The 24,121-nt window shown below is 43.8% G+C and overlaps 1 protein-coding gene and 1 pseudogene across 1 annotated transcript in view; one reads left to right on the forward strand and one right to left on the reverse strand.

Annotated features, from left to right (window-relative positions):
- Window positions 1–24,121, forward strand: part of LOC126209938 (atherin-like) — a 194,449-nt gene that overhangs the window by 99,382 nt on the left and 70,946 nt on the right. The gene's annotated exons all lie outside the window — the stretch shown is intronic.
- Window positions 22,665–22,782, reverse strand: LOC126210796 (5S ribosomal RNA; annotated as a pseudogene).

The raw sequence follows: 24,121 nt of genomic DNA on the forward strand, positions 1-24,121 counted from the left end.
TCTTGATTTTTCTTTAGCCTTGCTTCCATTATTAGCCGTAACGTCAGAATTGCCTCTCTCGTCCCTTTAATTTTCCAAAAGCCAAACTGATCGTCACCTAGAGCATTCTCAATTTTCTTTTCCATTCTTCTGTATATTATTCTTGTAAGCAGCTTCGATGCATGAGCTGTTAAGCTGATTGTGCGATAATTCTCACACTTGTCAGTTCTTGCCGTCTTCGGAATTGTGTGGATGATGCTTTTCCGAAAGTCAGATGGTATATCGCCAGACTCATATATTCTACACACCAACGTGAATAGTCGTTTTGTTGCCACTTCCCCCAATGATTTTAGAAATTCTGATGGAATGTTATCTATCCCTTCTGCCTTATTTGACCTAAGTTCTCCAAAGCTCTTTTAAATTCCGATTCTAATACTGGATCCCCTATCTCTTCTAAATCGACTCCTGTTTCTTCTTCTATCATATCAGACAAATCTTCACCCTGATAGAGGCTTTCAATGTATTCTTTCCACCTATCTGCTCTCTCCTCTGCATTTAACAGTGGAATTCCCGTTGCACTCTTAATGTTACCACCGTTGCTTTTAATGTCACCGAAGGTTGTTTTGACTTTCCCGTATGCTGAGTCTGTCCTTCCGACAATCATATCTTTTTCGATGTCTTCACATATTTCCTGCAGCCATTTCGTCTTAGCCTCCCTGCACTTCCTATTTATTTCAAACCTCAGCGACTTGTATTTCTGTATTCCTGATTTTCCCAGAACATGTTTGTACTTCCTCCTTTCATCAATCAACTGAAGTATTTCTTCGGTTACCCATGGTTTCTTCGCAGCTACCTTCTTTGTACCTATGTTATCCTTTCCAGCTTCCGTGGTGGCCCTTTTTAGAGATGTCCATTCCTCTTCAAATGTACTGCCTACAGCGCCATTCCTTATTGCTGTATCTATAGCGTTAGAGAACTTCAAACGTATCTCGTCATTCCTTAGTACTTCCGTATCCCACTTCTTTGCGTATTGATTCTTCCTGTCTAATGTCTTGAACTTCAACCTACTCTTCATCACTACTATATTGTGATCTGAGTCTATATCTACTCCTGGGTATCTGATTTCGGAATCTCTGTATGACCATGATGTAATCTAATTGAAATCTTCCCGTATCTCCCGGCCTTTTCCAAGTATACCTCCTCCCCTTGTGATTCTTGAACAGGGTATTCGCTATTACTAGCTGAAACTTGTTACAGAACTCAATTAGTCTTTCTCCTCTTTCATTCCTTGTCCCAAGCCCATATTCTCCTGTAACGTTTTCTTCTACTCCTTCCCCTACAACTGCATTCCAGTCGCCCATGACTATTACATTTTCGTCCCCCTTTACATACTGCATTACCCTTTCAATATCCTCATACACTTTCTCTATCTGTTCATCTTCAGCTTGTGACGTCGGCATGTATACCTGAACTATCGTTGTCGGTGTTGGTCTGCTGTCGATTCTGATTAGAACAACCCGGTCACTGAACTGTTCACAGTAACACCCCCTCTGCCCTACCTTATTATTCATAACGAATCCTATACCTGTTATACCATTTTCTGCTGCTGTTGATATTACCCGATACTCATCTGACCAGAAATCCTTGTCTTCCTTCCACTTCACTTCACTGACCCTCTACTATATCTAAATTGAGCCTTTGCATTTTCCTTTTCAGATTTTCTACTTTCTCTACCACGTTCAAGCTTTTGACATTCCTCGCCCCGACTCGTAGAACGTTATCCTTTCGTAGATTATTCAATTTTTTTCTCATGGTAACCCCCCCCCTTGGCAGTCCCCTCCCGGAGATCCGAATGGGGGACTATTCCGGAATCTTTTGCCAATGGAGAGATCATCATGACACTTCTTCAATTACAGGCCACATGTCCTGTGGATACACGTTACGTGTCTTTAATGCAATGGTTTCCATTGCCTTCTGCATCCTCATGTCGTTGATCATTGCTGATTCTTCCGCCTTTAGGGACAATTTCCGACCCCTAGGACAAGAGAGTACCCTGAACCTCTATCCGCTCCTCCGTCCTCTTTGACAAGGCCGTTGGCAGAATGAGGCTGACTTCTTATGCCGGAAGTCTTCCGCCGTCAATGCTGATTATTTATCAAAATTTAGGCAGTGGCGGGACCGAAGACGTTTTGATTATGAATGAAAGACGCTACCCCTAGACCACGGGTATTCCATTAGAATACTCTCCTTCAAATTCTGAAGGTGGCAGGGTTCGAATACAGCAAACGAAAGGCTGTTTACAATTTGTACAGAAACTAGATGGCAGTTATAAGAGTCGAGGGGCATCGCACGACCGCTACCTTCGCAGTTTCGAATCCTGCCTGGGGCATGGATGTGTGTGATGTCCTTAGGTTAGTTAGTTTTAAGTAGTTCTACGTTCTAGGGGACTGATGACCTCCGATGTTAAGTCCTATAGTGCTCAGAGCCATTTTTTTTCAAGGGGCATGGAAGGGAAGGAGTGGTTGGGAAGGGAGTGAGACAGGATTGTAGCCTATCTCCGATGGTATTCAATCTGTATATTGAGAAGCAGTAAAGCTTGTAGTCGGAATTGAAATCCATGGAGAAAAAATAAAAGATTTGAGGTTTCCGATGGCACTGTAATTCTGTCAATGACAGTGAAGGACCAGGAAGAGCAGTTGAACGGAATGGACAGTGTCTTGAAACAAGATGAAAATGAGCAAAAGCAAAACGAGGATAGTGGAATGTAGTCGAATTAAATCAGGTGATGCTGAGGGAGTTAGATTAGGAAATGTGATACTTAAAGTAGTCGATGAGGTTTGCTATTTGGGAAGCAAAATAAATGATAATGGTCGATGTAAAGAGGATGTAAAATATAAACTGACTATGGTAAGGAAAGCGGTTTTGAAGAAGAGAAATTTGTTAACATGGAGTATAGATTTGTCAGAAAGTCTCTTTTGAAAGTATTTGTATGGAGTGTAGCCATATATGTAAGTGAAACATTGACGATAAGTAGTTTAGAAGAGAATAGTAGCTTTCGAAATGTGGTGCTACAGAAGAATGCTGAAGATTAGATGGCTAGATCGTGTAACCAATGAGGAGGTACTGAATAGAATTGGGGAGAGGACGAATTTGTGGAACAACTTGACTAGAAGAAGGGATCGGTTGGTAGGACATGTTCTGAGGAATCAAGAGATCACCAATTTAGTACTGGAGGGAAGCGTGGAGAGAAAAAATCGTAGAGGGAGATGAAGAGATGAATACACTAAGCAGATTCAGAAGGATGTCTGTTGTAATATGTACTTGGAGATGAAGAGGCTTGCACAGGGTAGAGTAGCATGGAGAGCTGCATCAAACCAGTCTCTGGAATGAAGACCACAACAACAACAACAGTGTGGAAGTGTGGATTAAACACACTAAAGGTTGTACAAGCATTGTATTCATTACTTTGAATCGTATCACGTAGCAGAAATCAAGCAATACAAGCTTTTCCACAAATCTGATCAAGTTCAAAAGTCAACGAGTAAATAGCTCTGTCAGAGAGTAAATACTTTTCCTTAATTCGCGTATTATTCTTAAAATCAGTATCTCACATACACACTTTCTTAAGTAGTCTATTTTCTTCTTCCGGATTCAAGCTATCTCCATGCCAAATTTGATCGAAACCGGTTCAGCGGATTAGTCGTGAAAACGCAACAGGCAGACTTACTTCAATTGCGGTACTTTTCTTCGTGATCCAATTTTGATGAAATAAAGCCAATTATACGGTGCCCCAAGCTACGATCAAGTTACCTGCGAAAACCCCATGAAAATTCTTCCAGTAGTCATCGAGAAGTGTGTTTAAACAGGCATGATACTACCTTACCATGTATGCCCATCTTTACAATTGAAAATGTTATTCATTTTTGGTTGTACCTCCAGGTTTTATTTTATATTACACTAATTTCATATATTGCATTCTTGTAATTTTTCCATCTTTGAAGTACGCACGTCCTGCACCAACAATTTTAACGCCAGATAATGCCTTCCGTTCTTCTAGTTTTCTGAGGAACTGGCTGCAATTTTGGTGTCGCTGAAATTGCCTCAGTACGTAAATAAACCCTTTTACGTCTGCATGCACGAGTCACAGCTGATGCACTTCCTATAGAAAATTTCGCAAGTCTTCGTGGTTCTCTATTGCAATTAGGTTCTGCCCACAGGAGAGGAGTAAAGAGTGCATTTCAGTCTACGGAAGCGTCCACTAAGCAGTCGCAAATCGTTTATAGTTCTTCAGACGCAGGCGTCGCTGATATTAAATCCTAACCAAAACAGCCACCCAACAATCAAGATCCATCAACCACAAACCAAATATGTAAGACAGAATTTTTAGGATTTCACATGCGTAATAGTACTCAGTTGCGACTGCCAATGTTTGTATCTTTCCCCACCAGCTCTGAGATAGACAAAATTTACATCCTAGAATTTCACAGTTCACTTATATGTTTTCATAATGTTCTCTTCAAAGTCTGAAAATATTGTTGATGAAGATAACAGTTTTATCTCGGTTGTCACATTAAATAAACAGTTGTTCATAACACATGCTGATTATTGTCCAACAAAGAAAAAATCATTGTATTGTAAAGTCGATTAACAACCCATGTACCCTAAGTAACCGACAAAACAAACCTTTGTGCATTACTTGAAAGTTCTATCAGCGTATATGGTGTCACAGTATTATGAGGTTTCCAGCTTCAGAGAGTATTCCAATATTTTACTCATCATCATTATGTAGGAACATATCCACCCTATCTGTAGTTTCGACACTTAACGTGTTCAGAACGCTACGAATTTCTTGAATATTAATTAAGTAATTTCAGCAGGATTTTTCGCCTAGATTTGTCAATAGAACCACATAATCTGTCCTTATCTTTAACGCTTATTTCTTCCGTGTGTTCACTTTTCAATTAACTATACACTGAAGCGCCAAAGAAACTGGTATAGGCATGGGTATTCAGATACAGAGATATGTAAACCGACAGAATACGGTGCTGCGATCGGCAACTCCTACATAAGACAACAAGTTTCTGGCGCAGTTGTTAAATCAGTTACTGCTGCTACAATAGCAGGTTATAAAGATTTAAGTGAGTTTGAACGTGGTGTCACAGTCGGCGCATGAGCGATGGGACACTGCATCTACGAGGTAGCAATGAAGTGGGGATTTTGGCACACGACCATTTCACGAGTGTACCGTGAATATCAGCCTGCGGCCGGAAAAAGATCCTGCAAGAACGGGACCAACAAATAATGACGAGAATCATACAGTGTGATAGAAGTGCAACCCTTCCGCAAATTGATGTAGATTTCAATCATGGGCCTTTGACAAGTATCAGCTTGCGAATCATTCAACGATACATCATCAGTATGGGCTTTCGGAGCCGAAGTCCCACACTTGTAACCTTGATGCAAAGCTTTAAGGCTCACCTGCACCATTGAACACCGATATTAGATTGTTGAAGACTGGAAATGTGTTGGCTGGTATCGAGCCTTTTATCGAGCGGATAGAGTTGTACTGGTATGGAGACAACCTCATAAATGCACGGACCCTCTATCAATGCAGGTGCGGGCTCTGTAATGGGGTGGGGCGCGTGCAGTTGGAGTGACACGGGACTCCTAACACGTCTAGATACGGCTCTGACAGGTGGCACGTACGTAAGCATCCTGTCTGATCGCCTGCATCCATTCATGTCCATTGTGCATTCCGACAGACATGGGTAATCCCAGCATTACAATGCGACACCCCACATGTCCAGAATTGCTACAGAGTGGATCCAGGAACATTCTTTTGAGTTTAAACACGTCTGCTGGCCACCAAACTCCCCGGACGTGAACATTGTTGAGCATATCTGGGATGCCTTGCGACGTGCTGTTTGGAAGAGATTTCCACCCCCTCGTACTGTTACTGATTTATAAACAGACCTGCAGGGTTCATGTTGTCAATTCCCTCCAGCACTGCTTGAGACGTTAGTCAACTCACAAGGGGAGTCCGCCAATTGTGAAATTCAGATTCGATTCATACTGCGCATAATAAAAGCTCATGGCCAGAGGTGTAATGTGGCAAAGCACTAAGATGCACTTCTCAGCCGTTGTCGAGAAAATCGACAGTTAAAAGAAACCGTTGCGGTGAAATTTCTCTCTACGATTATTAACATTCTCCAGCGTCGTGGCGCAGCGGTAAGCGCTCGGGTTCGTAATCCAAAGGTCGCCGGATCGAATCTCGCGCCATGCAATTTTTTTTATAATTAGTTTTTTGTAATTCAAATAAATATATATATATATATATATATATATATATATATATATATATATATACTATTAATGAATTGCTTATGCATGTTTGTGAAGGCGGATCGCTCTCCAATTGTACCGCCTCCATTTTTCCGTTTGTTTAATAGGGTGTACCACAGCTCTCCCGTCCGCACCGATTTTCGACGATGTCATAAGTTGCGCTAGGAACCGCATCTACCTTCTTTCGAAGTTAGCAGGCAACTACGCTAGTTATGCGTCGGCTCGTTTCGGCCCATTTAACGTCTGTTCTTCAAGTGTAACGAGCGAGTAACGGAGTTTATATTTCATAGCTGCCACAGCAAATTTGTGTTCGTGGGGTGTCTATTCTAATTCGAACGTTTGACTTTACGCTATACGTATTCGTTTCGGAATATCGTTTCTACGTCTTCCGTTAACTATACGTGGTTAACATTATGAAGACAATTAATAACATTTGTGAAATACAACTTTGTTTACGGAAAACATAATGATGTTCGAAGTCGCCAGTTTTTCCACGACAAACGACTTTCAACAACTTATTATATGCATATTACGAAGCCGAGCGGTTACCGCTGCACCACGACGCTGTAGAAAGTTATTAATCGTAGAGAGTATTTCACCGCAACGGTTTCTTTTAACTGTCGATTTTCTCGACAACGGCTGAGAAGTGCATCTTGGTGCTTTGCCACATTACACCTCTGGCCATGAGCTTTTATTATGCGCAGTATGAATCGAATCTGAAATTCACAATTGGCGGCCTCCCCTTGTCAGTGCCATGTCGTGTTGGGGCACTTCTGTATGCTCGCGGGACCCTACACGATATTAGACGGATGTACCAGTTTCTTTGGCTCTTCAGTCTATATTAGTTCTGATGATCTCTCACATATTTCTTCGGTAGCTTTCCTCTTCACTTTACAAACTATACTCTGGCTCTTAGTTTTCTGAGAAGCATTTTCTGCGTGGTTGTCTGTGTCCGGGCAGTTTAATAAGACTTTCGAAACTCTGAATGGTGCACGGCCATCGCGCTAGCCCACCTTTTAACAATATTTGGAATGTAAAAGAGCAATGTTTCTGAAGTAACATTTTCGTACCTATTCTACTGATTGTAACTGCAGTCGAGTCAGATGACACGTTCACATGAACCCACTAATTTCTCGTCTGGGATGGCTTGAGTATCTGATGTCTGCTGGTAATTAGACATTTCCTGAGGCATGAGTTCTGCTACCTTGTAAGCCTACCTAGTTACAGGAGGTGTGGGTCCTGCGCCCGTGCATCGGACCTTCAAAAAGCAAAAACCTTCCTTGAAGATGGCCTCTGCCGGGGGTGACGAAATGATGAGTTTCAACAAGAAATCCATCCGACCAAAGCATGACAGAACGTCCGTAAAAGTCTACATTTTACAAGTGAAGATAAAGTTTGTAGCCGCGCGACCACTATGGTCGCAGGTTCGAATCCTGCCTCGGGCATGGATGTCTGTGATGTCCTTAGGTTGGTTAGGTTTAAGTAGTTCTAAGTTCTAGGGGACTGATGACCTCTGATGTTAAGTCACATAGCGCTCAGAGCCAAAGTTTTTAGTGAATAGAGCACAAGTTGGAAAGAAAGACATGGATACAAGGAAAGTAACTTTGAAGAAACGTTGGGTAACAAAAGAAAGAAGTGAGTACAAAAATGTTCTGGGAAATTCAGGAATACAGAATTACTGGTCACGTAGGTGTGAAGTAAATAGGAAGCACAGGCAAACTAAGGGGCGCAATAGCTCTACGGAAAAAGTGAAGAAATCGAAAAAGGTATTGTCGGAAGGACTAAGTCAGCATATAGAAAAGTAAAAACAACTTTCGGTGAACTTAAAAGCAAGGGCGGTAACATTAAGAGGACAACGGGAATTCGACAAATGCAAAGGAGAGAGCGGATAGGTGGAGAGAGTACATTGAAAGCCTCTGTGTGAGGGAAGACTTGTCTGATGAAGAGATGGAGGAAAAAACAGGAGCTGACAGAAAAGAGACAGGGGATCCAGTATTAGATCAGAATTGATGTTCAAATGTGTGTGAAACCTTATGGGACTTATATGCTAAGGTCATCAGTCCCTAAGCTTACACACTACTTAACCTAAATTATCCTAAGGACAAACACACACACACACACCCATGCCCGAGGGAGGACTCGAGCCTCCTCCGAGACCAGCCGCACAGTCCATGACCGTAGTGCCTCAGACCGCTCGGCTAATCCCGCGCGGCATCAGAATTGACAAGAGCTTTGGACGATCAAGATCAAATAAGACAGAAGGAGTAGACAAAATTACACCAGAATTTCTAAAATCATTCAGGGAAGTGGCAACAAAAAGATTATTCACGTTGGTGAGTAGAATGTATGAGACTGGTGATATATTATCAAATTTTCAGAAATACATCATCCACGTAGTTCCGAAGACTGCAAGAGCTGTGAATTATCGCACGATGAGCTTAACAGCTCATGCATCCAAGTCTCTTACGAGAATAGTACAAGTATAGAGAAGAATTGAAAAGAAAATTGAGGATCAGTTTGGTTTTAGGAAAGGTAATGACACCGGAGAGGCAGTTCTCATGTCGTGAGTGATAACGGAAGCAGGACAGAAGAAAAATCAAGACACTTTCATAGGATTTGTGGACCAGGAAAAAGTAAGATATTTGAACCCTGAGAAAAATAGGAGTAAGTTGTAGGGAAATACGGATAAGATACAACGTGTACAAGAAGCAAGAGGGAACAATACGAGCTGAAGACCAAGGAAGAAGAGCAAGAACGAAGTCCTTGGATTAAAAAGGGTGTAACAGTGGGATGTGGTCTTTCGCTCGTACTGTTCAGTCTATACATCGAAGAACCAATAATAGAAATTTAAAAAAAGTAAGTTCAATAGTGGGATTAACATTCGGGGTAAGAGGATATCAGTGATAAGATTTGCTGATGACATTGCTATCCTTCGTGAAATCGAAGAAGTTTTACAGGGTTTGCTGAATGGAATGAACAGTCTAGTGAGTACAGAATATGGACTGCGAGTAAAATGAAGAAAGACGGAAGTAATGAGAAGTAGCAGAAATGACAACAGCGAGAAACTTTACATCAGTGTTTGTAATCACGAAGTAGATGACGTTAAAGACTTGTGCCTCCCATGACGGACGGAAAAAGGACGACATAAAAAGCTGACTAGCACTGGCGAAAAGGCCATTCCTGGCCAAGAGAAGTCTACTGGCATCGAACATAGGGCTTAGTTTGAGGCAGAAACTTCTGAGAATATACGTTTGGAGCACATCTTTGTATGCCAGTGAAACCTGGACTGTGGGAAAAACGGAACAAAACACAATCAACCATTTCACATGTGGTGGTGCAGACGGATGTTAAAAATTAGTTGGACTGATAAAGTAATAAATAAGGAGATTCTCTGCCGAATAGGCGATGAAATGAACGCATGGAAAACACTGATAAGAAGAAGAGACAGGGTGGTAGGACATCTATTAAGACGTAAGGAAATAAGTTCCTTGGTAGTAAACAGAGTCGTAGACGGTAAAAAGTGTAGATTTGAATGCATCCAACAAATAATTGAGAAACTTACAAGCGCTACTCTGAAATGAAAAGATTGGCACAGAAGAATTCGTGGCGGGGCTCATCATACCTGCCATAAGACACAATCAAAAAATAGATAGGGTCCGGACATGGATTTAGGGACCTATAATTCATCAGTAATGTGCTATTCTGTTATTCAGAAATTACTGATTTTCGTTAAATATTGAATAGAGCTTTTTTTAAAATCTTCGTTTTAATCCCTCAGATTACATCTTTTAGTATGTTGTACAGTATAGGGATTCGTAGCTCTATGTCGTCTTGAGGACTGTAAAGTTAACGCTACAGCCAAAGCGAAGTTCTCCTTCGGAAAAAAATGAAATGTATGTGAAATCTTATGGGACTTAACTGCTAAGGCATCAGTCCCTAAGCTTACACACTACCTAATCAAATTTTTCCTAAGGACAAACACACACACCCATGCCCGAGGGAGGACTCGAACCTTCGCCGGGACCAGCCGCACAGTCCATGACTGCAGCGCCTCAGACCGCTCGGCTAATCCCGCGCGGCTCTCCTTCGGAGCCAGTTGCGTCTTTTATAAGTTCCTGTGCCTTTGTTGTTGAGTCTACGATAATACTTATCTTCGTTCGAGACCGGATCCCCGAATGTTAAAACGTTATCAGGTGATCGCATAGACTCAAAGGGTAACAGTATGAGCGGTTTAGGTGAAGGTAAAAGCTGCCGGCCCACAAGGATTCCAATGAATCTGACTTTGTTTTTTGTACATTCTAGATTAAGCAGGCATAACACTGTGTGCTCTAACTCCACCTGAAACGGGGAGATAGTCAGTCCCTGTGAAGACCGTACGTGCAAAGTGTGCCCACTCTGGCTCGGAAAATGTGCTGCGTGTGAACTTTTACTGTTTTTAGGCGTCGCCATGAGCTAATTCATTTCAACTCAGTCGACTTTAGAATGAGCCAATTTTGCCGATGTAACTGCTGAAACTTACCCGTCAGTTTTATAAAGCTGGAAATGGAAGATAATGTAGATGAAGACGAAATGGGAGATACGATACTGTGTGAAGAGTTTGACAGAGCACTGTAAGACCCGAGTCGAAACAAGGCCCCGGGAGCAGACAACATTCCATTAGAACTACTGACGGCCTTGGAAGAGCCAGTCCTGACTAAATTCTACCATCTGGTGAGCAAGATGTAGACAGGCGAAATACCCCAGACTTCAAGAAGAATATAAAAATTCCAATCCCAAAGAAAGCAGGTGTTGACAGATGTGAAAATTACCGAACTATAAGTCACAGCTGCAAAATACTAACGCGAATTCTTTACAGACGAATGGAAAAACTAGTAGAACCCGACCTTGGGGAAGATCAGTTTGGATTCCGTAGAAATATTAGAACACGTGAGGCAAAACTGACCCTACGACTTATCTTAGAAGAAACGTTAAGGAAAGGCAAACCTACGTTGCTAGCATTTGTAGATTTAGAGAAAGCTTTTGACAATGTTGACTGGAATACTCTCTTTCAAATTCTAAAGGTGGCAGGGGTAAAATAAAGGGAGCGAAAGACTATTTACAATTTGTACAGAAACCAGATGGCAGTTATAAGAGTCGAGGGGCATGAAACGGGATCAGTGGTTGGGAAGGGAGTGAGACAGGGTTGTAAACTCTCTCCGATGTTATTCAATCTGCATATTAAGCAAGCAGTAAAGGAAACAAAAGAAAAACTGGGAGTAGGTATTAAAAACCATGGAGAAGAAATATAAACTTTGACGTTCGCCGATGGCATTGTAATTCCGTCAGAGACAGTAAAGGACTTCTAAGAGCAGTTGAACGGAATGTACAGTGTCTTGAAAGGAGGATATGAGATTAACATCAACAAAACCAAACCAGGATAATGGAATGTAGTCGAATTAAGCCGGCTGATGTTGAGGGAATTAGATTAGGAAATGAGACACTTAAAGTAGTAATGCAGTTTTGCTATTTGGGGAGCAAAATAACTGATGATGGTCGAAGTAGAGAGGGTATAAAATGTATACTGGCAATCGCAAGGAAAGCGTTTCTGAAGAAGAGAAATTTGTTAATATCGAGTATAGATTTGTCAGGAAGTTGTTTCTGAAAGTATTTGTATGGAGTGTAGCCATGTATGGAAGTGAAACATGGACGATAAATAGTTTGGACAAGAAGAGAATAGAAGCTTTCGAAATGTGGTGCTATAGAAGAATGCTGAAGATTAGATGGTTAGATCAAGTAACTAATGACGAAGTACTGAATAGAACTGGGGAGGAGTTTGTGGCACAACTTGACAAGAAGAAGGGACCGATTGGTAGGACATGTTCTGAGGCATCAAGGGCTCACAAATTTAGCATTGGAGGGCAGTGTGGAGGGTAAAAATCGTAGAGGGAGACCAAGAGATGAATACACTAAGCAGATTCAGAAGGATGTAGGCTGCAGTAGGTACTGGGAGATGAAGAGGCTTGCACAGGATAGAGTAGCATGGAGAGCTGAATCAAACCAGTCTCAGGACTGAAGACCACAACAACAACAATGACGTGTTTGGGCTCTGAATGTCAAAAGTGACGTGAGGACCCTGATGTACTACTGCATGGACAATTTCTGCAAGGAACTAGATCGCGTTACATCTTTTTTAAAAGTGTGGTTTGAATCTATCAAGTGACCTAAAGGGTATCCCTCCTCGATGAAGTCAGTTGCCAGCACCACTTTGACTATACTACCCACTGAAGAAAAAAACCTCATCCAGAAAGGGAAAGAGGAAACGAAACTTCACAGGTTCAGAGGCTACTGGTGTTCAGCTGTTCATATATATCATAAGATGGCTCTAAGTGTGTATTTATAAATGTTCCACACCTCCTCCTAAGCAACTGGACCGATTTCAACCATACTAGGTATACACGTCGCTTACTGTCTGGAAAATGTCGGTATGGGAGTCAGGGCCAGGTACACACCAAAGAGGCGACGATGGGGGTGACAAAGTAATGTAGCTCTCGATGCTCGAATTCGCTGATTTTATTCACCCAGTGTTTGACAATCAGACCACTTAGTGGCGTGCATCAAACTTTACGTACAATGTCAAACCTTTACGGAACTTTCTCTCGCTGAAAATTCGTACAAAATGATGAAAGGAAACAAGTTGACGTTACCTACATTTTGCTGCTCATGCAGTAAATCTGCTGCATCATGTTTGACGTATTAATGTATTGATTATTTATATGCTTATTTATCACTAACTGTATTCAGAACACATTCTGTAGACAGTATTAACATATACCACTTTATCTACGTGCAAAATTATATTATTTTACGACAAATAGTTCAGGAAATATGATGCCATAGACCCTGAGATGAGTTAAAAACTGTCACATCATGTATGGATGATTAAATTTATTACTCCTCCGCTATTAACTCTATTCACAAGAAATTCTGCAAACATTATCGAAATGTACCACTGAATGTACCTGCGAAATTATATGATTGTCAGACATATTTTACGGGATATGTGAATTCACGGAGATTGAGATTCATGGAAAAGAAACTGCAGGGCGAAACTAGCCACAGATACAGGTGAAATGTGTATACAAGTACGTGTGATATATGTTAACTATGTGTGAAACGTGCGTATTCTAGCGAAGTCGGTGGTGGAAAGCTCCTCTTAAACCATGGACCGATTTCATCCAAACTTGGTACACATATTGCTTACTTACCTGGAAAGAAATATTGTGGGAAGAAGAACCAGAAACTTCCTGTTGAGGTGGGGTTGATAACGTGGAGAGAAGGGTAAGGAAGAGATGGGCAGATGGCGGAAGAAATACATGGACGCAGATATGGCGGAGGAAGAGATGGAAAGATTGAGGGGGATATGGAAATGGACAGAGAAAGGGGAAGAGGAGGAAGCGGACAGAGAGAGGAGGAGGAGGAGAAACTGGACAGAGCACGGGAAGAGGTGGAGATGGACAAGCGAGGGGGTGGGGGGGGGGGGGGGAGGCGAGAAGGAGATGGACTAAGAAAGGGTGGGAAAGGAAATGGGCAGGGAGATTGGGAGGCGTAAATAAACATAGAAAGGGAAGAGAAGATGACAGAGACAGAGAGTGAAGGGAGAGGGAGTTGAGGATGGACAGAGATTAGGGTAGTTAAGGACAAAGGTCTAATAGGGAAACCACAGCGTCAGAAAATCGACAATAAGGATTTTAGCGGAATGATTGGACCCAGCGTTTTGGATCGTCATTCACCGTTTATTGCACACAAAATGATTTGTTCGTAAAAAATTAACAGAATTAATATAAACAATGAACCTTAAAACAACAATTCAACATTACAAAGTTTTCATCTACATCTACGTGATAACTTTGCTATTCACAATAAAGTGCCTGGCAGAGGGTTCAATGAACCACCTTCAAGCTGTCTCTCTACCATTCCACTCTCAACTGGCGCGCGGGTAAAACGAGCACATACATTGTTCTGTGCGAGCCCTGATTTCTGTTATTTTACCGTGATGATCAATTCTCCCTATGTAGACGGTGCCAACAGAATGTTTTCACAATCGGAGGAGAAAATGGTGATTGAAATTTCATGACAAGATCCCGTCGCAACGAAAAACGCCTTTGTTTTAATGATTGCCACGCCAATTAACGTATAATGTCCGTGGCACTATCCCCCTATTTCGCGATAATACAAAACGAGCTGCCCTTCTTTGTACTTTTTCGATGTCATCCGTCAGTCCCACCTGATGCGGATCCCACACCGCACAGCTATACTCCAGAATAGGGCGGACAAGCGTGGTGTAAGCAGTCTCTTTAGTAGACCTGTTGCACCTGTGTTCTGCCAATGAATCGCAGTCTTTGGTTTGCTCTACCCACAACATTATCTATGTGATCGTTCCAGTTTAGGTTATTTTTAATTGTAATCCCTAAGTATTTAGTTGAATTTAAGGCCTTCAGATTTGTGTAACTTATCGCGTAATCGAAATGTAGTGGATTTCTTTTAGTACTCATGTGAGTAACTTCACACTTTTCTTTATTCAGGGTCAATTGCCACATTTAGCACCATACAGATATCTAAATCATTTTGCAATTCCTTTTGGTCATCTGATGACCTTACAAGACGGTAAATGACAGCATCATCTGCAAACAAACTAAGACCGCTACTAAGATTGTCTCCTATATCGTAAATGTAGATCAGGATCAATAGAGGGACTATAACACTTCCTTGGGGAACGTCGGATATTACTTTTGTTTTACTCGATGACTTTCCATCTGTTACTCCGAACTGTGACCTATCTGACAGGGAACCACGAATCCAGTCGCACAACTGTGACGATATTCCATAGGCACGCAGTTTGTTTACAAGACGCTTCTGAGGAACAGTGTCGAAAGCCTTCTGGAAATGTAAAAATATGGAATCAATTTGACATCCCCTGTAGATAGCATTAATTACTTCGTGAGTGTAAAGAGTTTAGTTGTGCTTCGCAAGAACGATATTTTCTGAATCCGTGCTATGTGTTAGTAAATAGTTTTCTTCGAGGTACTTCATAATGTTCCAATACAGTTCCAAAACCATACCGCAAATAGTCGTTAGTGATATGGGCCTGTAATTCAACGGATTACTCCTACTTCCCTTTTTGGCTATTGGTGTGACTTGAGGAATTTTCCAGTCTTTAGGTACGGATCTTTCTGTAAGCGAACGGTTGAATATAATTGCTAAATATTGAACTATTGTATCAGCATACTCTGAGAGGAACTTGACTGGTATACAATCTGGACCAGAAGCATTGTCTTGAAGTGATTTAAGCTGCCTTGCAACGCTGAGGGTATCTACTTCTATGTTTCGCATCTTGGCAGTTGTTCTTTATTGAAATTCGGGAATATTTATTAGTGAAAAACCGTGTTTCATAACTCTGCTTTAGTGGCACTGTCATCAGTGACTTCACCATTGTTATCGCGCAGTGAAGGTATTGATTGCGTCTTGCCGTTGGTGTGCATTTGTATGACCAGAATCTCTATGAGTTTTCTGCCAAATTTAGAGACAAAGTTTCGTTATGGAAATTATTAAAAGCATCTTGCATTGAAGTACGTGCTATATTTCGAACTTCTGTAAAATTTTGCGAGTCTGGGGATTTTGCGTGCTTTTAAATTTGGCATGCTGTTTTTTTGCTGCTTCTGCAACAGCGATCTGACCGTTTTGTGTACGATAGTGGAACAGTATCATCACTTATTAATTTATGTGGTGTGTACCTCTCAATTGCCGTCGATACCATCTGTTTTGAATCATTCCACAACTTTTCTACGCTTACATGAACAGATCGGAAGGAGAAGTGTCTCTTAAAACGACGTTAATAGCATTTTTGTCAACTTTTTTAAATAGATATATTTTGCGCTTCTTTTTGATGGCTGTAAGTGTTACGGCATTCAGCCTAGCAGCAGCTGCTTTGTGGTCGCTAATCCCTGTATTCGTCACGATACTCATTATTTGTCCGGGATTATTTGTTGCTGTTTGAGGTCAAGAATGGTTTCGCAACCATTTACACTTCGAGTGGGTTCATGAACTAATAGTTCAAAATAATTTTCTGAGAAAGCATTCAGTACAATTCGAGGGTAGATTGAATTCGCCACCGACTATAATTGTGTAAGTGGGGTACCTATTTGAAATGAGACTCAAGTTTTCTTTGAACTATTCAGCAACTATATCTTCTGAGTCGGGAGGTCGGTGAAACGATCCAATTAATAGTTTAGTGCGATTGTCAAGTATAATCTCTACCCATACTATGTCGCAGGAACTATCTACTTCAATTTCGCTACAAGACAAACTACTTCTAACAGCAATAAATACTCCACCGTCAACTGTATTTAATCTATCCTATCTGAACATTGTTAGATCGTTTGAAAAAATTTCGGCTTAAATTATTTCCGGCTTTAGCCAGATTTCAGCACCTATAACTATTTGAGCTTCAGTGCTTTCTATTAGGGCTTGGAGCTCTGGTTCTTTCACCACATACACTCCTGGAAATTGAAATAAGAACACCGTGAATTCATTGTCCCAGGAAGGGGAAACTTTATTGACACATTCCTGGGGTCAGATACATCACATGATCACACTGACAGAACCACAGGCACATAGACACAGGCAACAGAGCATGCACAATGTCGGCACTAGTACAGTGTATATACACCTTTCGCAGCAATGCAGGCTGCTATTCTCCCATGGAGACGATCGTAGAGATGCTGGATGTAGTCCTGTGGAACGGCTTGCCATGCCATTTCCACCTGGCGCCTCAGTTGGACCGGCGTTCATGCTGGACGTGCAGACCGCGTGAGACGACGCTTCATCCAGTCCCAAACATGCTCAATGGGGGACAGATCCGGAGATCTTGCTGGCCAGGGTAGTTGACTTACACCTTCTAGAGCACGTTGGGTGGCACGGGATACATGCGGACGTGCATTGTCCTGTTGGAACAGCAAGTTCCCTTGCCGGTCTAGGAATGGTAGAACGATGGGTTCGATGACGGTTTGGATGTACCGTGCACTATTCAGTGTCCCCTCGACGATCACCAGTGGTGTACGGCCAGTGTAGGAGATCGCTCCCCACACCATGATGCCGGGTGTTGGCCCTGTGTGCCTCGGTCGTATGCAGTCCTGATTGTGGCGCTCACCTGCACGGCGCCAAACACGCATACGACCATCATTCGCACCAAGGCAGAAGCGACCCTCATCGCTGAAGACGACTCGTCTCCATTCGTCCCTCCATTCACGCCTGTCGCGACACCACTGGAGGCGGGCTGCACGATGTTGGGGCGTGAGCGGAAGACGGCCTAACGGTGTGCGGGACCGTATCCCAGCTTCATGGAGACGGTTGCGAATGGTCCTCGCCGATACCCCAGGAGCAACAGTGTCCCTAATTTGCTGGGAAGTGGCGGTGCGATCCCCTACGGCACTGCGTAGGATCCTACGGTCTTGGCGTGCATCCGTGCGTCGCTGCGGTCGGGTCCCAGGTCGACGGGCACGTGCACCTTCCGCCGACCACTGGCGACAACATCGATGTACTGTGGAGACCTCACGCCCCACGTGTTGAGCAATTCGGCGGTACGTCCACCCGGCCTCCCGCATGCCCACTATACACCCTCGGTCAAAGTCCGTCAACTGCACATACGGTTCACGTCCACGCTGTCGCGGCATGCTACCAGTGTTAAAGACTGCGATGGAGCTCCGTATGCCACGGCAAACTGGCTGACACTGACGGCGGCGGTGCACAAATGCTGCGCAGCTAGCGCCATTCGACGGCCAACACCGCGGTTCCTGGTGTGTCAGCTGTGCCGTGCGTGTGATCATTGCTTGTACAGCCCTCTCGCAGTGTCCGGAGAAAGTATGGTGGGTCTGACACACCGGTGTCAATGTGTTCTTTTTTCCATTTCCAGGAGTGTAGCTACGACAATTTACAACTACAATGCCGATCGTTTCTACAACTAACTAACTGTGTTTTACCTGTTCCCTTTTAGACGGACGCCCTTTCTGTGGTTCCCTGAGACCTTCTAACCTAAAAAACCACCCAGTCCTTTCCACACAGCAACCGCTATTCGTGTCGCCGCTTCTTGTGTGTAGTGGACTCCTGACCTATTAAGCGGGACCCGGATGGCGAAAGTCAAGGAATCTGCAGCCTATACGGTCACAGGACCGCCTGAGCCTCTGATTCAAACAATCCACTTGGTTCTGCACCAAAAGGTCCACAGGCGGTTCTATCGACGATGCTGCAAATGGCGAGCTCCGCCTTTATCTCGCAAGCAAGACTGGCAGTCTTTGCCATTGCCGCTAGCCACCCGAAACCAGAGAGAATCTCCTCCGATGCGAAGCGACACACGTCATTGATACCGACATGAGCCACCACCTGCAATTGGCTGCACCCTGGACTCTTCATGGAAGCAGCCTTTCCAGATCCGGAATGACTCCCCGCGGTATGCACAGAGAGTGCACACCGGCTTCCTTCCCCCCCTTGGCAGCCGTGTTCCTAATGGGCCCCATTACGCGCCTAACGTTGGAGCTCCCATACTAGCAAACCCACCCTCTGTGAATGTCCAGAGCTTGCGGGCCGAGGAGATTCCTCTGGAATAAGGCGGACGACTGCATCCGACTCGAGAGACATCGTCAGCCACAGGTAACGCCCGGAACCTGTTCGTCGAACGAACCGGGGAGGCCCTACGATCGGTCCCTCGGAAAGTGTTTCGCTGCCTGCCACACCCTGGAATGGTCTCCCACTCGACCACGGGTGAGGGGTCAACCTCAGTGCAGGCATTGCCCGGGGCGGCCACAGCAGTGGACCGATCGGGGGACACGTGGGACGTGCTCGACGTCCCTCGCATCCCTCGTCCGACCCCCCCCCCCCCACAGTGACGACCCTTGGCAGCAGCCTCGCTATGTGATGGAAGCCAGCGCAGTCTGGAGCTGTGAGTGTAGGTTCGCCAGCTCAGCTCGCATCTATACACAGCAATCACAGTTCCTAGCCGTCACTGCAGTCGCTCTTGTTTGAAGCTCGTAAAAATATGTAACAGACGAACGGTGTACTCAGCTTATTAGCTGCAGGTATTCGAAGTGCTCTCCCACTAACGGTCTAAACGACACTGAGCTACACTAACCAAAACAAACAAAAGCCTATACGATACGAGGGTCAATAGTGAAAGGGTCCTGTAGCCACCTTTCATTGCCAACTCTCGTAGTGGTCAAGTCGGCAAAGAGGTTTCCGCTTCTTGTGAGAAATCCACCTGCGTTAGGTTGGTGGCGGAAATGGCATCCTGGGGTTTTCCGGTCCACGCGGAGCGTGGAAGAGGCTGGAGAAGCGGGAGGCAGTCTGCCGCCGGTACGGGAAGCGTACACAGCTGTGCTCCAGTCGAAGAAGGGTGAGTTGGACTGACCGCGTGGCGCGTTGTCACATAGAGAGGGGAGCTTTTAGCTTTTGGTCTCGAATTTCGTCTTATAAAGATTTATTTGCTGGGTTGCAGCAGGGAATGCAAGGCTTTTGTAGACTTTCAGTTTGATTCCCAATGCAGTCTTGACTTTGATCCGTGAGAGGAACGCAGCACAAAGGAGTTGCACATGTTGAAGTGCCCTCGGTTCAGTGTGAATGTTTATGTGCCTACAACTGTGTGTGTATGCTTCTAATCTTTTCCGGATCTTGGTAATTTTTGTGTATTTGTGAATTTTCTTTGTCTCATGTGATTAAAATTTGGCCACGGTCCATAGAAATTGTCTCCGCGGACCGAGTGGGCACGCGAGTCTGTCATGAAACGTGTAGTATTTCACAAGCAATTGTACATAGTTAGCATGCAACAGCAGTCTATAGATGCACTACATCAATGTTTTAAGGAATAAATAATTTTGCCTTCAATCTTATCTTGTGTACCGATGTTACGTCGCCGTTACCTTCGCCATTTACCTTGTAGTTTTCCTTGTTGGCCCACCTATAGCGTTTCCATGTGCACAGGTGTAGTGATTAGTGTCCCTTTTTTTATCTGAAACAAATGCTCTGGAATAGATCGTGTTTTCACGAATCTTGCTGCAGGCTGCACTTACGCATGGTGTTCACGCCCTCTTTACTTTACTCAATATTTGATTCACGGGAAGAATGCCTGGATCATATTAATAACTACATCCCATTCTTTATCAATGACTTTACAATGAATGTTCTTTTGTGAGTTTTTCTTATTAATAAATTAAGTAATTTTCCGACTCAGTGCTACCTCTTCTTTGTCGTGTGGCTAGAGTTGGTGGCGACCCTATCTTTTATATTGATTTCAGTGTCAAATAGCATTTTCTTATTCAAAGTGCGCGTGGCTCTTTTAGCTATCAGGATACATTCAAAGGGCGCTTCATGCTTCTTGCACATAGCGTCCTTTTATTCAACGGTACACTACGCTGTTTTTAAAATAAAAGCTAGTGTCTAGTAAGCGCTCGAACACGCAAGAAATTACATAAATAAACTAGTAACTACACATGTATCTGTAAATAAGTCTCTGCTCTTGAGAGCTCGTAATGATAGGAGGGTTGCAACTTTAATAGTGGCAAGTATTTATTTACAACTTACACAAAGCAGACATATGTTTCAAAGTTTTCCTGTCCTGGAGAGTAGTCACCAGCATTGTCTATAACACCTTGCAATCAATGCGGACGTCGTAGCACACATTTAGCAGCGCCAGATGTGTTGATACATCGAGTGGAGCGGTCTACTGCCTGACGAATCTCTGTAACAGTTCCGAAACGAATGCCATAAAGTGGTTCATTCATCTCAGGAATCAAGCCCCATCGATCGACCAAATGAGTCGCAAGTCGGTGCCACACGAGACCCGGCACTGTCCTACAGAATGATGGGCGAATCCTGCAGGAAGTGTCACCGCTTCTTTCTCTAAGCTGTTCATTTTTGGGACACAGCCTGTAATCCAAAACGGTCCCAGGACTTAAGCCCTTGTGATTCTGACTTGATTCCTAAGAAGAAGGAAGCACTTCTTGGCTTTCATTTCAGAACTGTTACATAGATTCGGGAAACAGACCGCTCCTCTCGAACAATCAACACAACTGGCGCTGCTAAAGCTATCCTACGAGTTCCACGTCACTGACAACGAGTTATACACAATTCTGGTGACTACTCTGAAGGATGCCGCGCGGGATTAGCCGAGCGGTCTGGGACGCTGCAGTCATAGACAGTGCGGCTAGTCCCGGCGGAGGTTCGAGTCCTCCCTCGAGCACGGGTGTGTGTGTTTGTCCTTAGGACAATTTAGGTTAAGTAGTGTGTAAGCTTAGGGACTGATGACCTTAGCAGTTAAGTCCCACAAGATTTCACACACATTTGAACTACTCTGAAGGACAGTAAAACTTTGAAACATTTATCTGTTTTGTATAAGTTGTAAATAAACATTTCCCATTTGTAAAGTTCCAACCCTCGTGTATAACAAACGAACGGTGTACTCGCCTTATTAGCAGCAGGAACACGAGGTGCTGTGTCTCTGGCTGCCTATCCGACACTGAACTGTACTAACCAAACCAAACAAAGAGACAGAAAACAATAATTTGAAGGAACTTCGAATTTGTTTGAATGACTTCAACAGCAATCCCTTAGTGGGCAAGACATCAGTAAGTAACACTTCATTTCACAATAATCTATTATCAATTAAGAAAGGGTGGAATGTATAATGACAATTCCCAAAATTTATTTACAACAGATACCAGGTCCAAAGGGGCGGCAGTTACACCAATAATACTTTGCTCTAGAAAGAACAAGGCGATAGCAATAAAGATCAATAACACGACCTAGGAAAATCAAAGGGTCACAATCAGTGGCTATGAAAATAATTTTGAACAGTAATTCAAATCAAATGGTTCAAATGTCTCTGAGTACTATCGAACTTAACACCTGAAGTCAGCAGTCCCCTAGACTTGGAACTACTTTAACCTAACTAACCTAATGACATCAGACACATCCATGCTCGAGGCAGGATTCGAACCTGCGACCGCAGCAGCAGTGCGGCTCCGGACTGAAGCCCCTAGAACCGCTTGGCCACAGCAGCCGGCGAACAGTAATTAATCGCTATTACTGGGAACAAGAGACCCCATACTCTTAGTCAACAGCACTCCGTCTTCCGGCCACAAGTGGCCCATCGAGACCATCCGACCGCCGTGTCATCCTCAGCTGAGGATGCGGATAGGAGGGGCGTGTGTTCAGCACACCCTACTCCCAGTCTTTGTGATGGTTTTCTTTTACTGGAGCCGCTACTATTCGGTCGAGTAGCTCCTCAGTTGGCATCACGAGGCTGAGTGCACACCGAAAAATGGCAACAGCGCATGGCGGCCCGGATGGTCACCCATCCAAGTGCCGGCCACACCCGACAGCGCTTAACTTCAGTGATCTGACGGGAACCGGTGTATCCACTGCGGCAAGGCCGTTGCCTTTAGTCAATACCATAAGCGAAATTCTTCAAGCCCACCATCATTTTTAGGAAAGCATTAAAATATGAACTTTTAGAAATGTAAAATCACAGCAACAGTAAAAAAATATAATAATCTCAATATACAACCCGAAGGTACGGTAATATACAAAACTAAAACCGTTTGCTTTAGCACAGCGTCTAGTGACCGCTTGGAGAGCAGAAAACACTAAAGCGAACTCTCCAAAATTGTGCCAGAGACTTTGAGGGGTACGAAAAGAGTATACGACTTGTCCTGTATATGGACTCCGTGCATGGAGTGGACTCCGATAACAGCGTCGCACACAACGGTAGACACAGTTAATGTCTCAACAGCCGCAACAGGGACAAACAGTCTACCGACAGACTGCGCCCCTGCATGTCAGTACAAGGGCGCGAGCAGTCAGTAGGGCCACCATGAGTGTACTGGCTGAAGGTGCAGCTTGGAAGTTTTCCTTCAGAGGAGGGATGGTGTGGCCTACTGCATGGATGGCCGTTTTGTTTCCGGTTCGAAGTGAAGAACCCATGCATCATCGCCAGTGACGATGTTCCACGAAAACATGTCACGGTCAGCCTCGTAAGTGGCAATAAATTTGGCGCAGATGGTCCTCCGTTGTTATTTATGGTCTCCTGTTGGCAACGAGGAGCCAAGCGTGAACACACCTTTGAGCATCTCACCTGGTGGATGAGTATGTCAGCACTGTCAACAGAGACGTCCAGTTGTGCAGTAAGGTGTTTCATTGTGATCAGTCCATCACCTCGAATGAGTGTGTCCACACGTTCCAACATTAGTCACAGCTGTGTGCGGCTGGCTGGCAAGAGGGAGATCGGACAGACGCCTCGCCCACCGACTCACCATGCTTTTGTTCACTGCCAAGACTCCGTACACATTGTGCTAGCATCTATGAATATCTGTGATGCTCTCGTTTCCCGTCAAGAGAAACTCGATGACAACAATGTTCGGAACACACCTCAGTTAGAGACGCCGATTTGAAGGCTTATTGTAGCTCCATCATTTACCGGACTTTCTTGAAACCGTATGGACTCATACGGGAATACTCCACACCACAACAAATTCCGCAACTGACGGAGAAAAAAATGTGTTGCAATACTTATAGGACTCCCCCCCATAGATGTGGAATGGGCACAGGTTGCAGTGTAAGACGTCGTGGTCTCCTGACCTTCATTGCTTACATATTCCACCCTCACAATCATATTCCGCACATCAAGACGCTTCATTCGAACCCAAACTCGATAAGACAAAGTCAATGTTGTATGAATCAAAGTAAACGATATGCAAATAACAAGTTAGCGCACCGTGGT

This window comes from Schistocerca nitens, chromosome 10 (genome assembly GCF_023898315.1).
Source record: "Schistocerca nitens isolate TAMUIC-IGC-003100 chromosome 10, iqSchNite1.1, whole genome shotgun sequence".
Lineage (NCBI taxonomy): Eukaryota > Metazoa > Arthropoda > Insecta > Orthoptera > Acrididae > Schistocerca > Schistocerca nitens.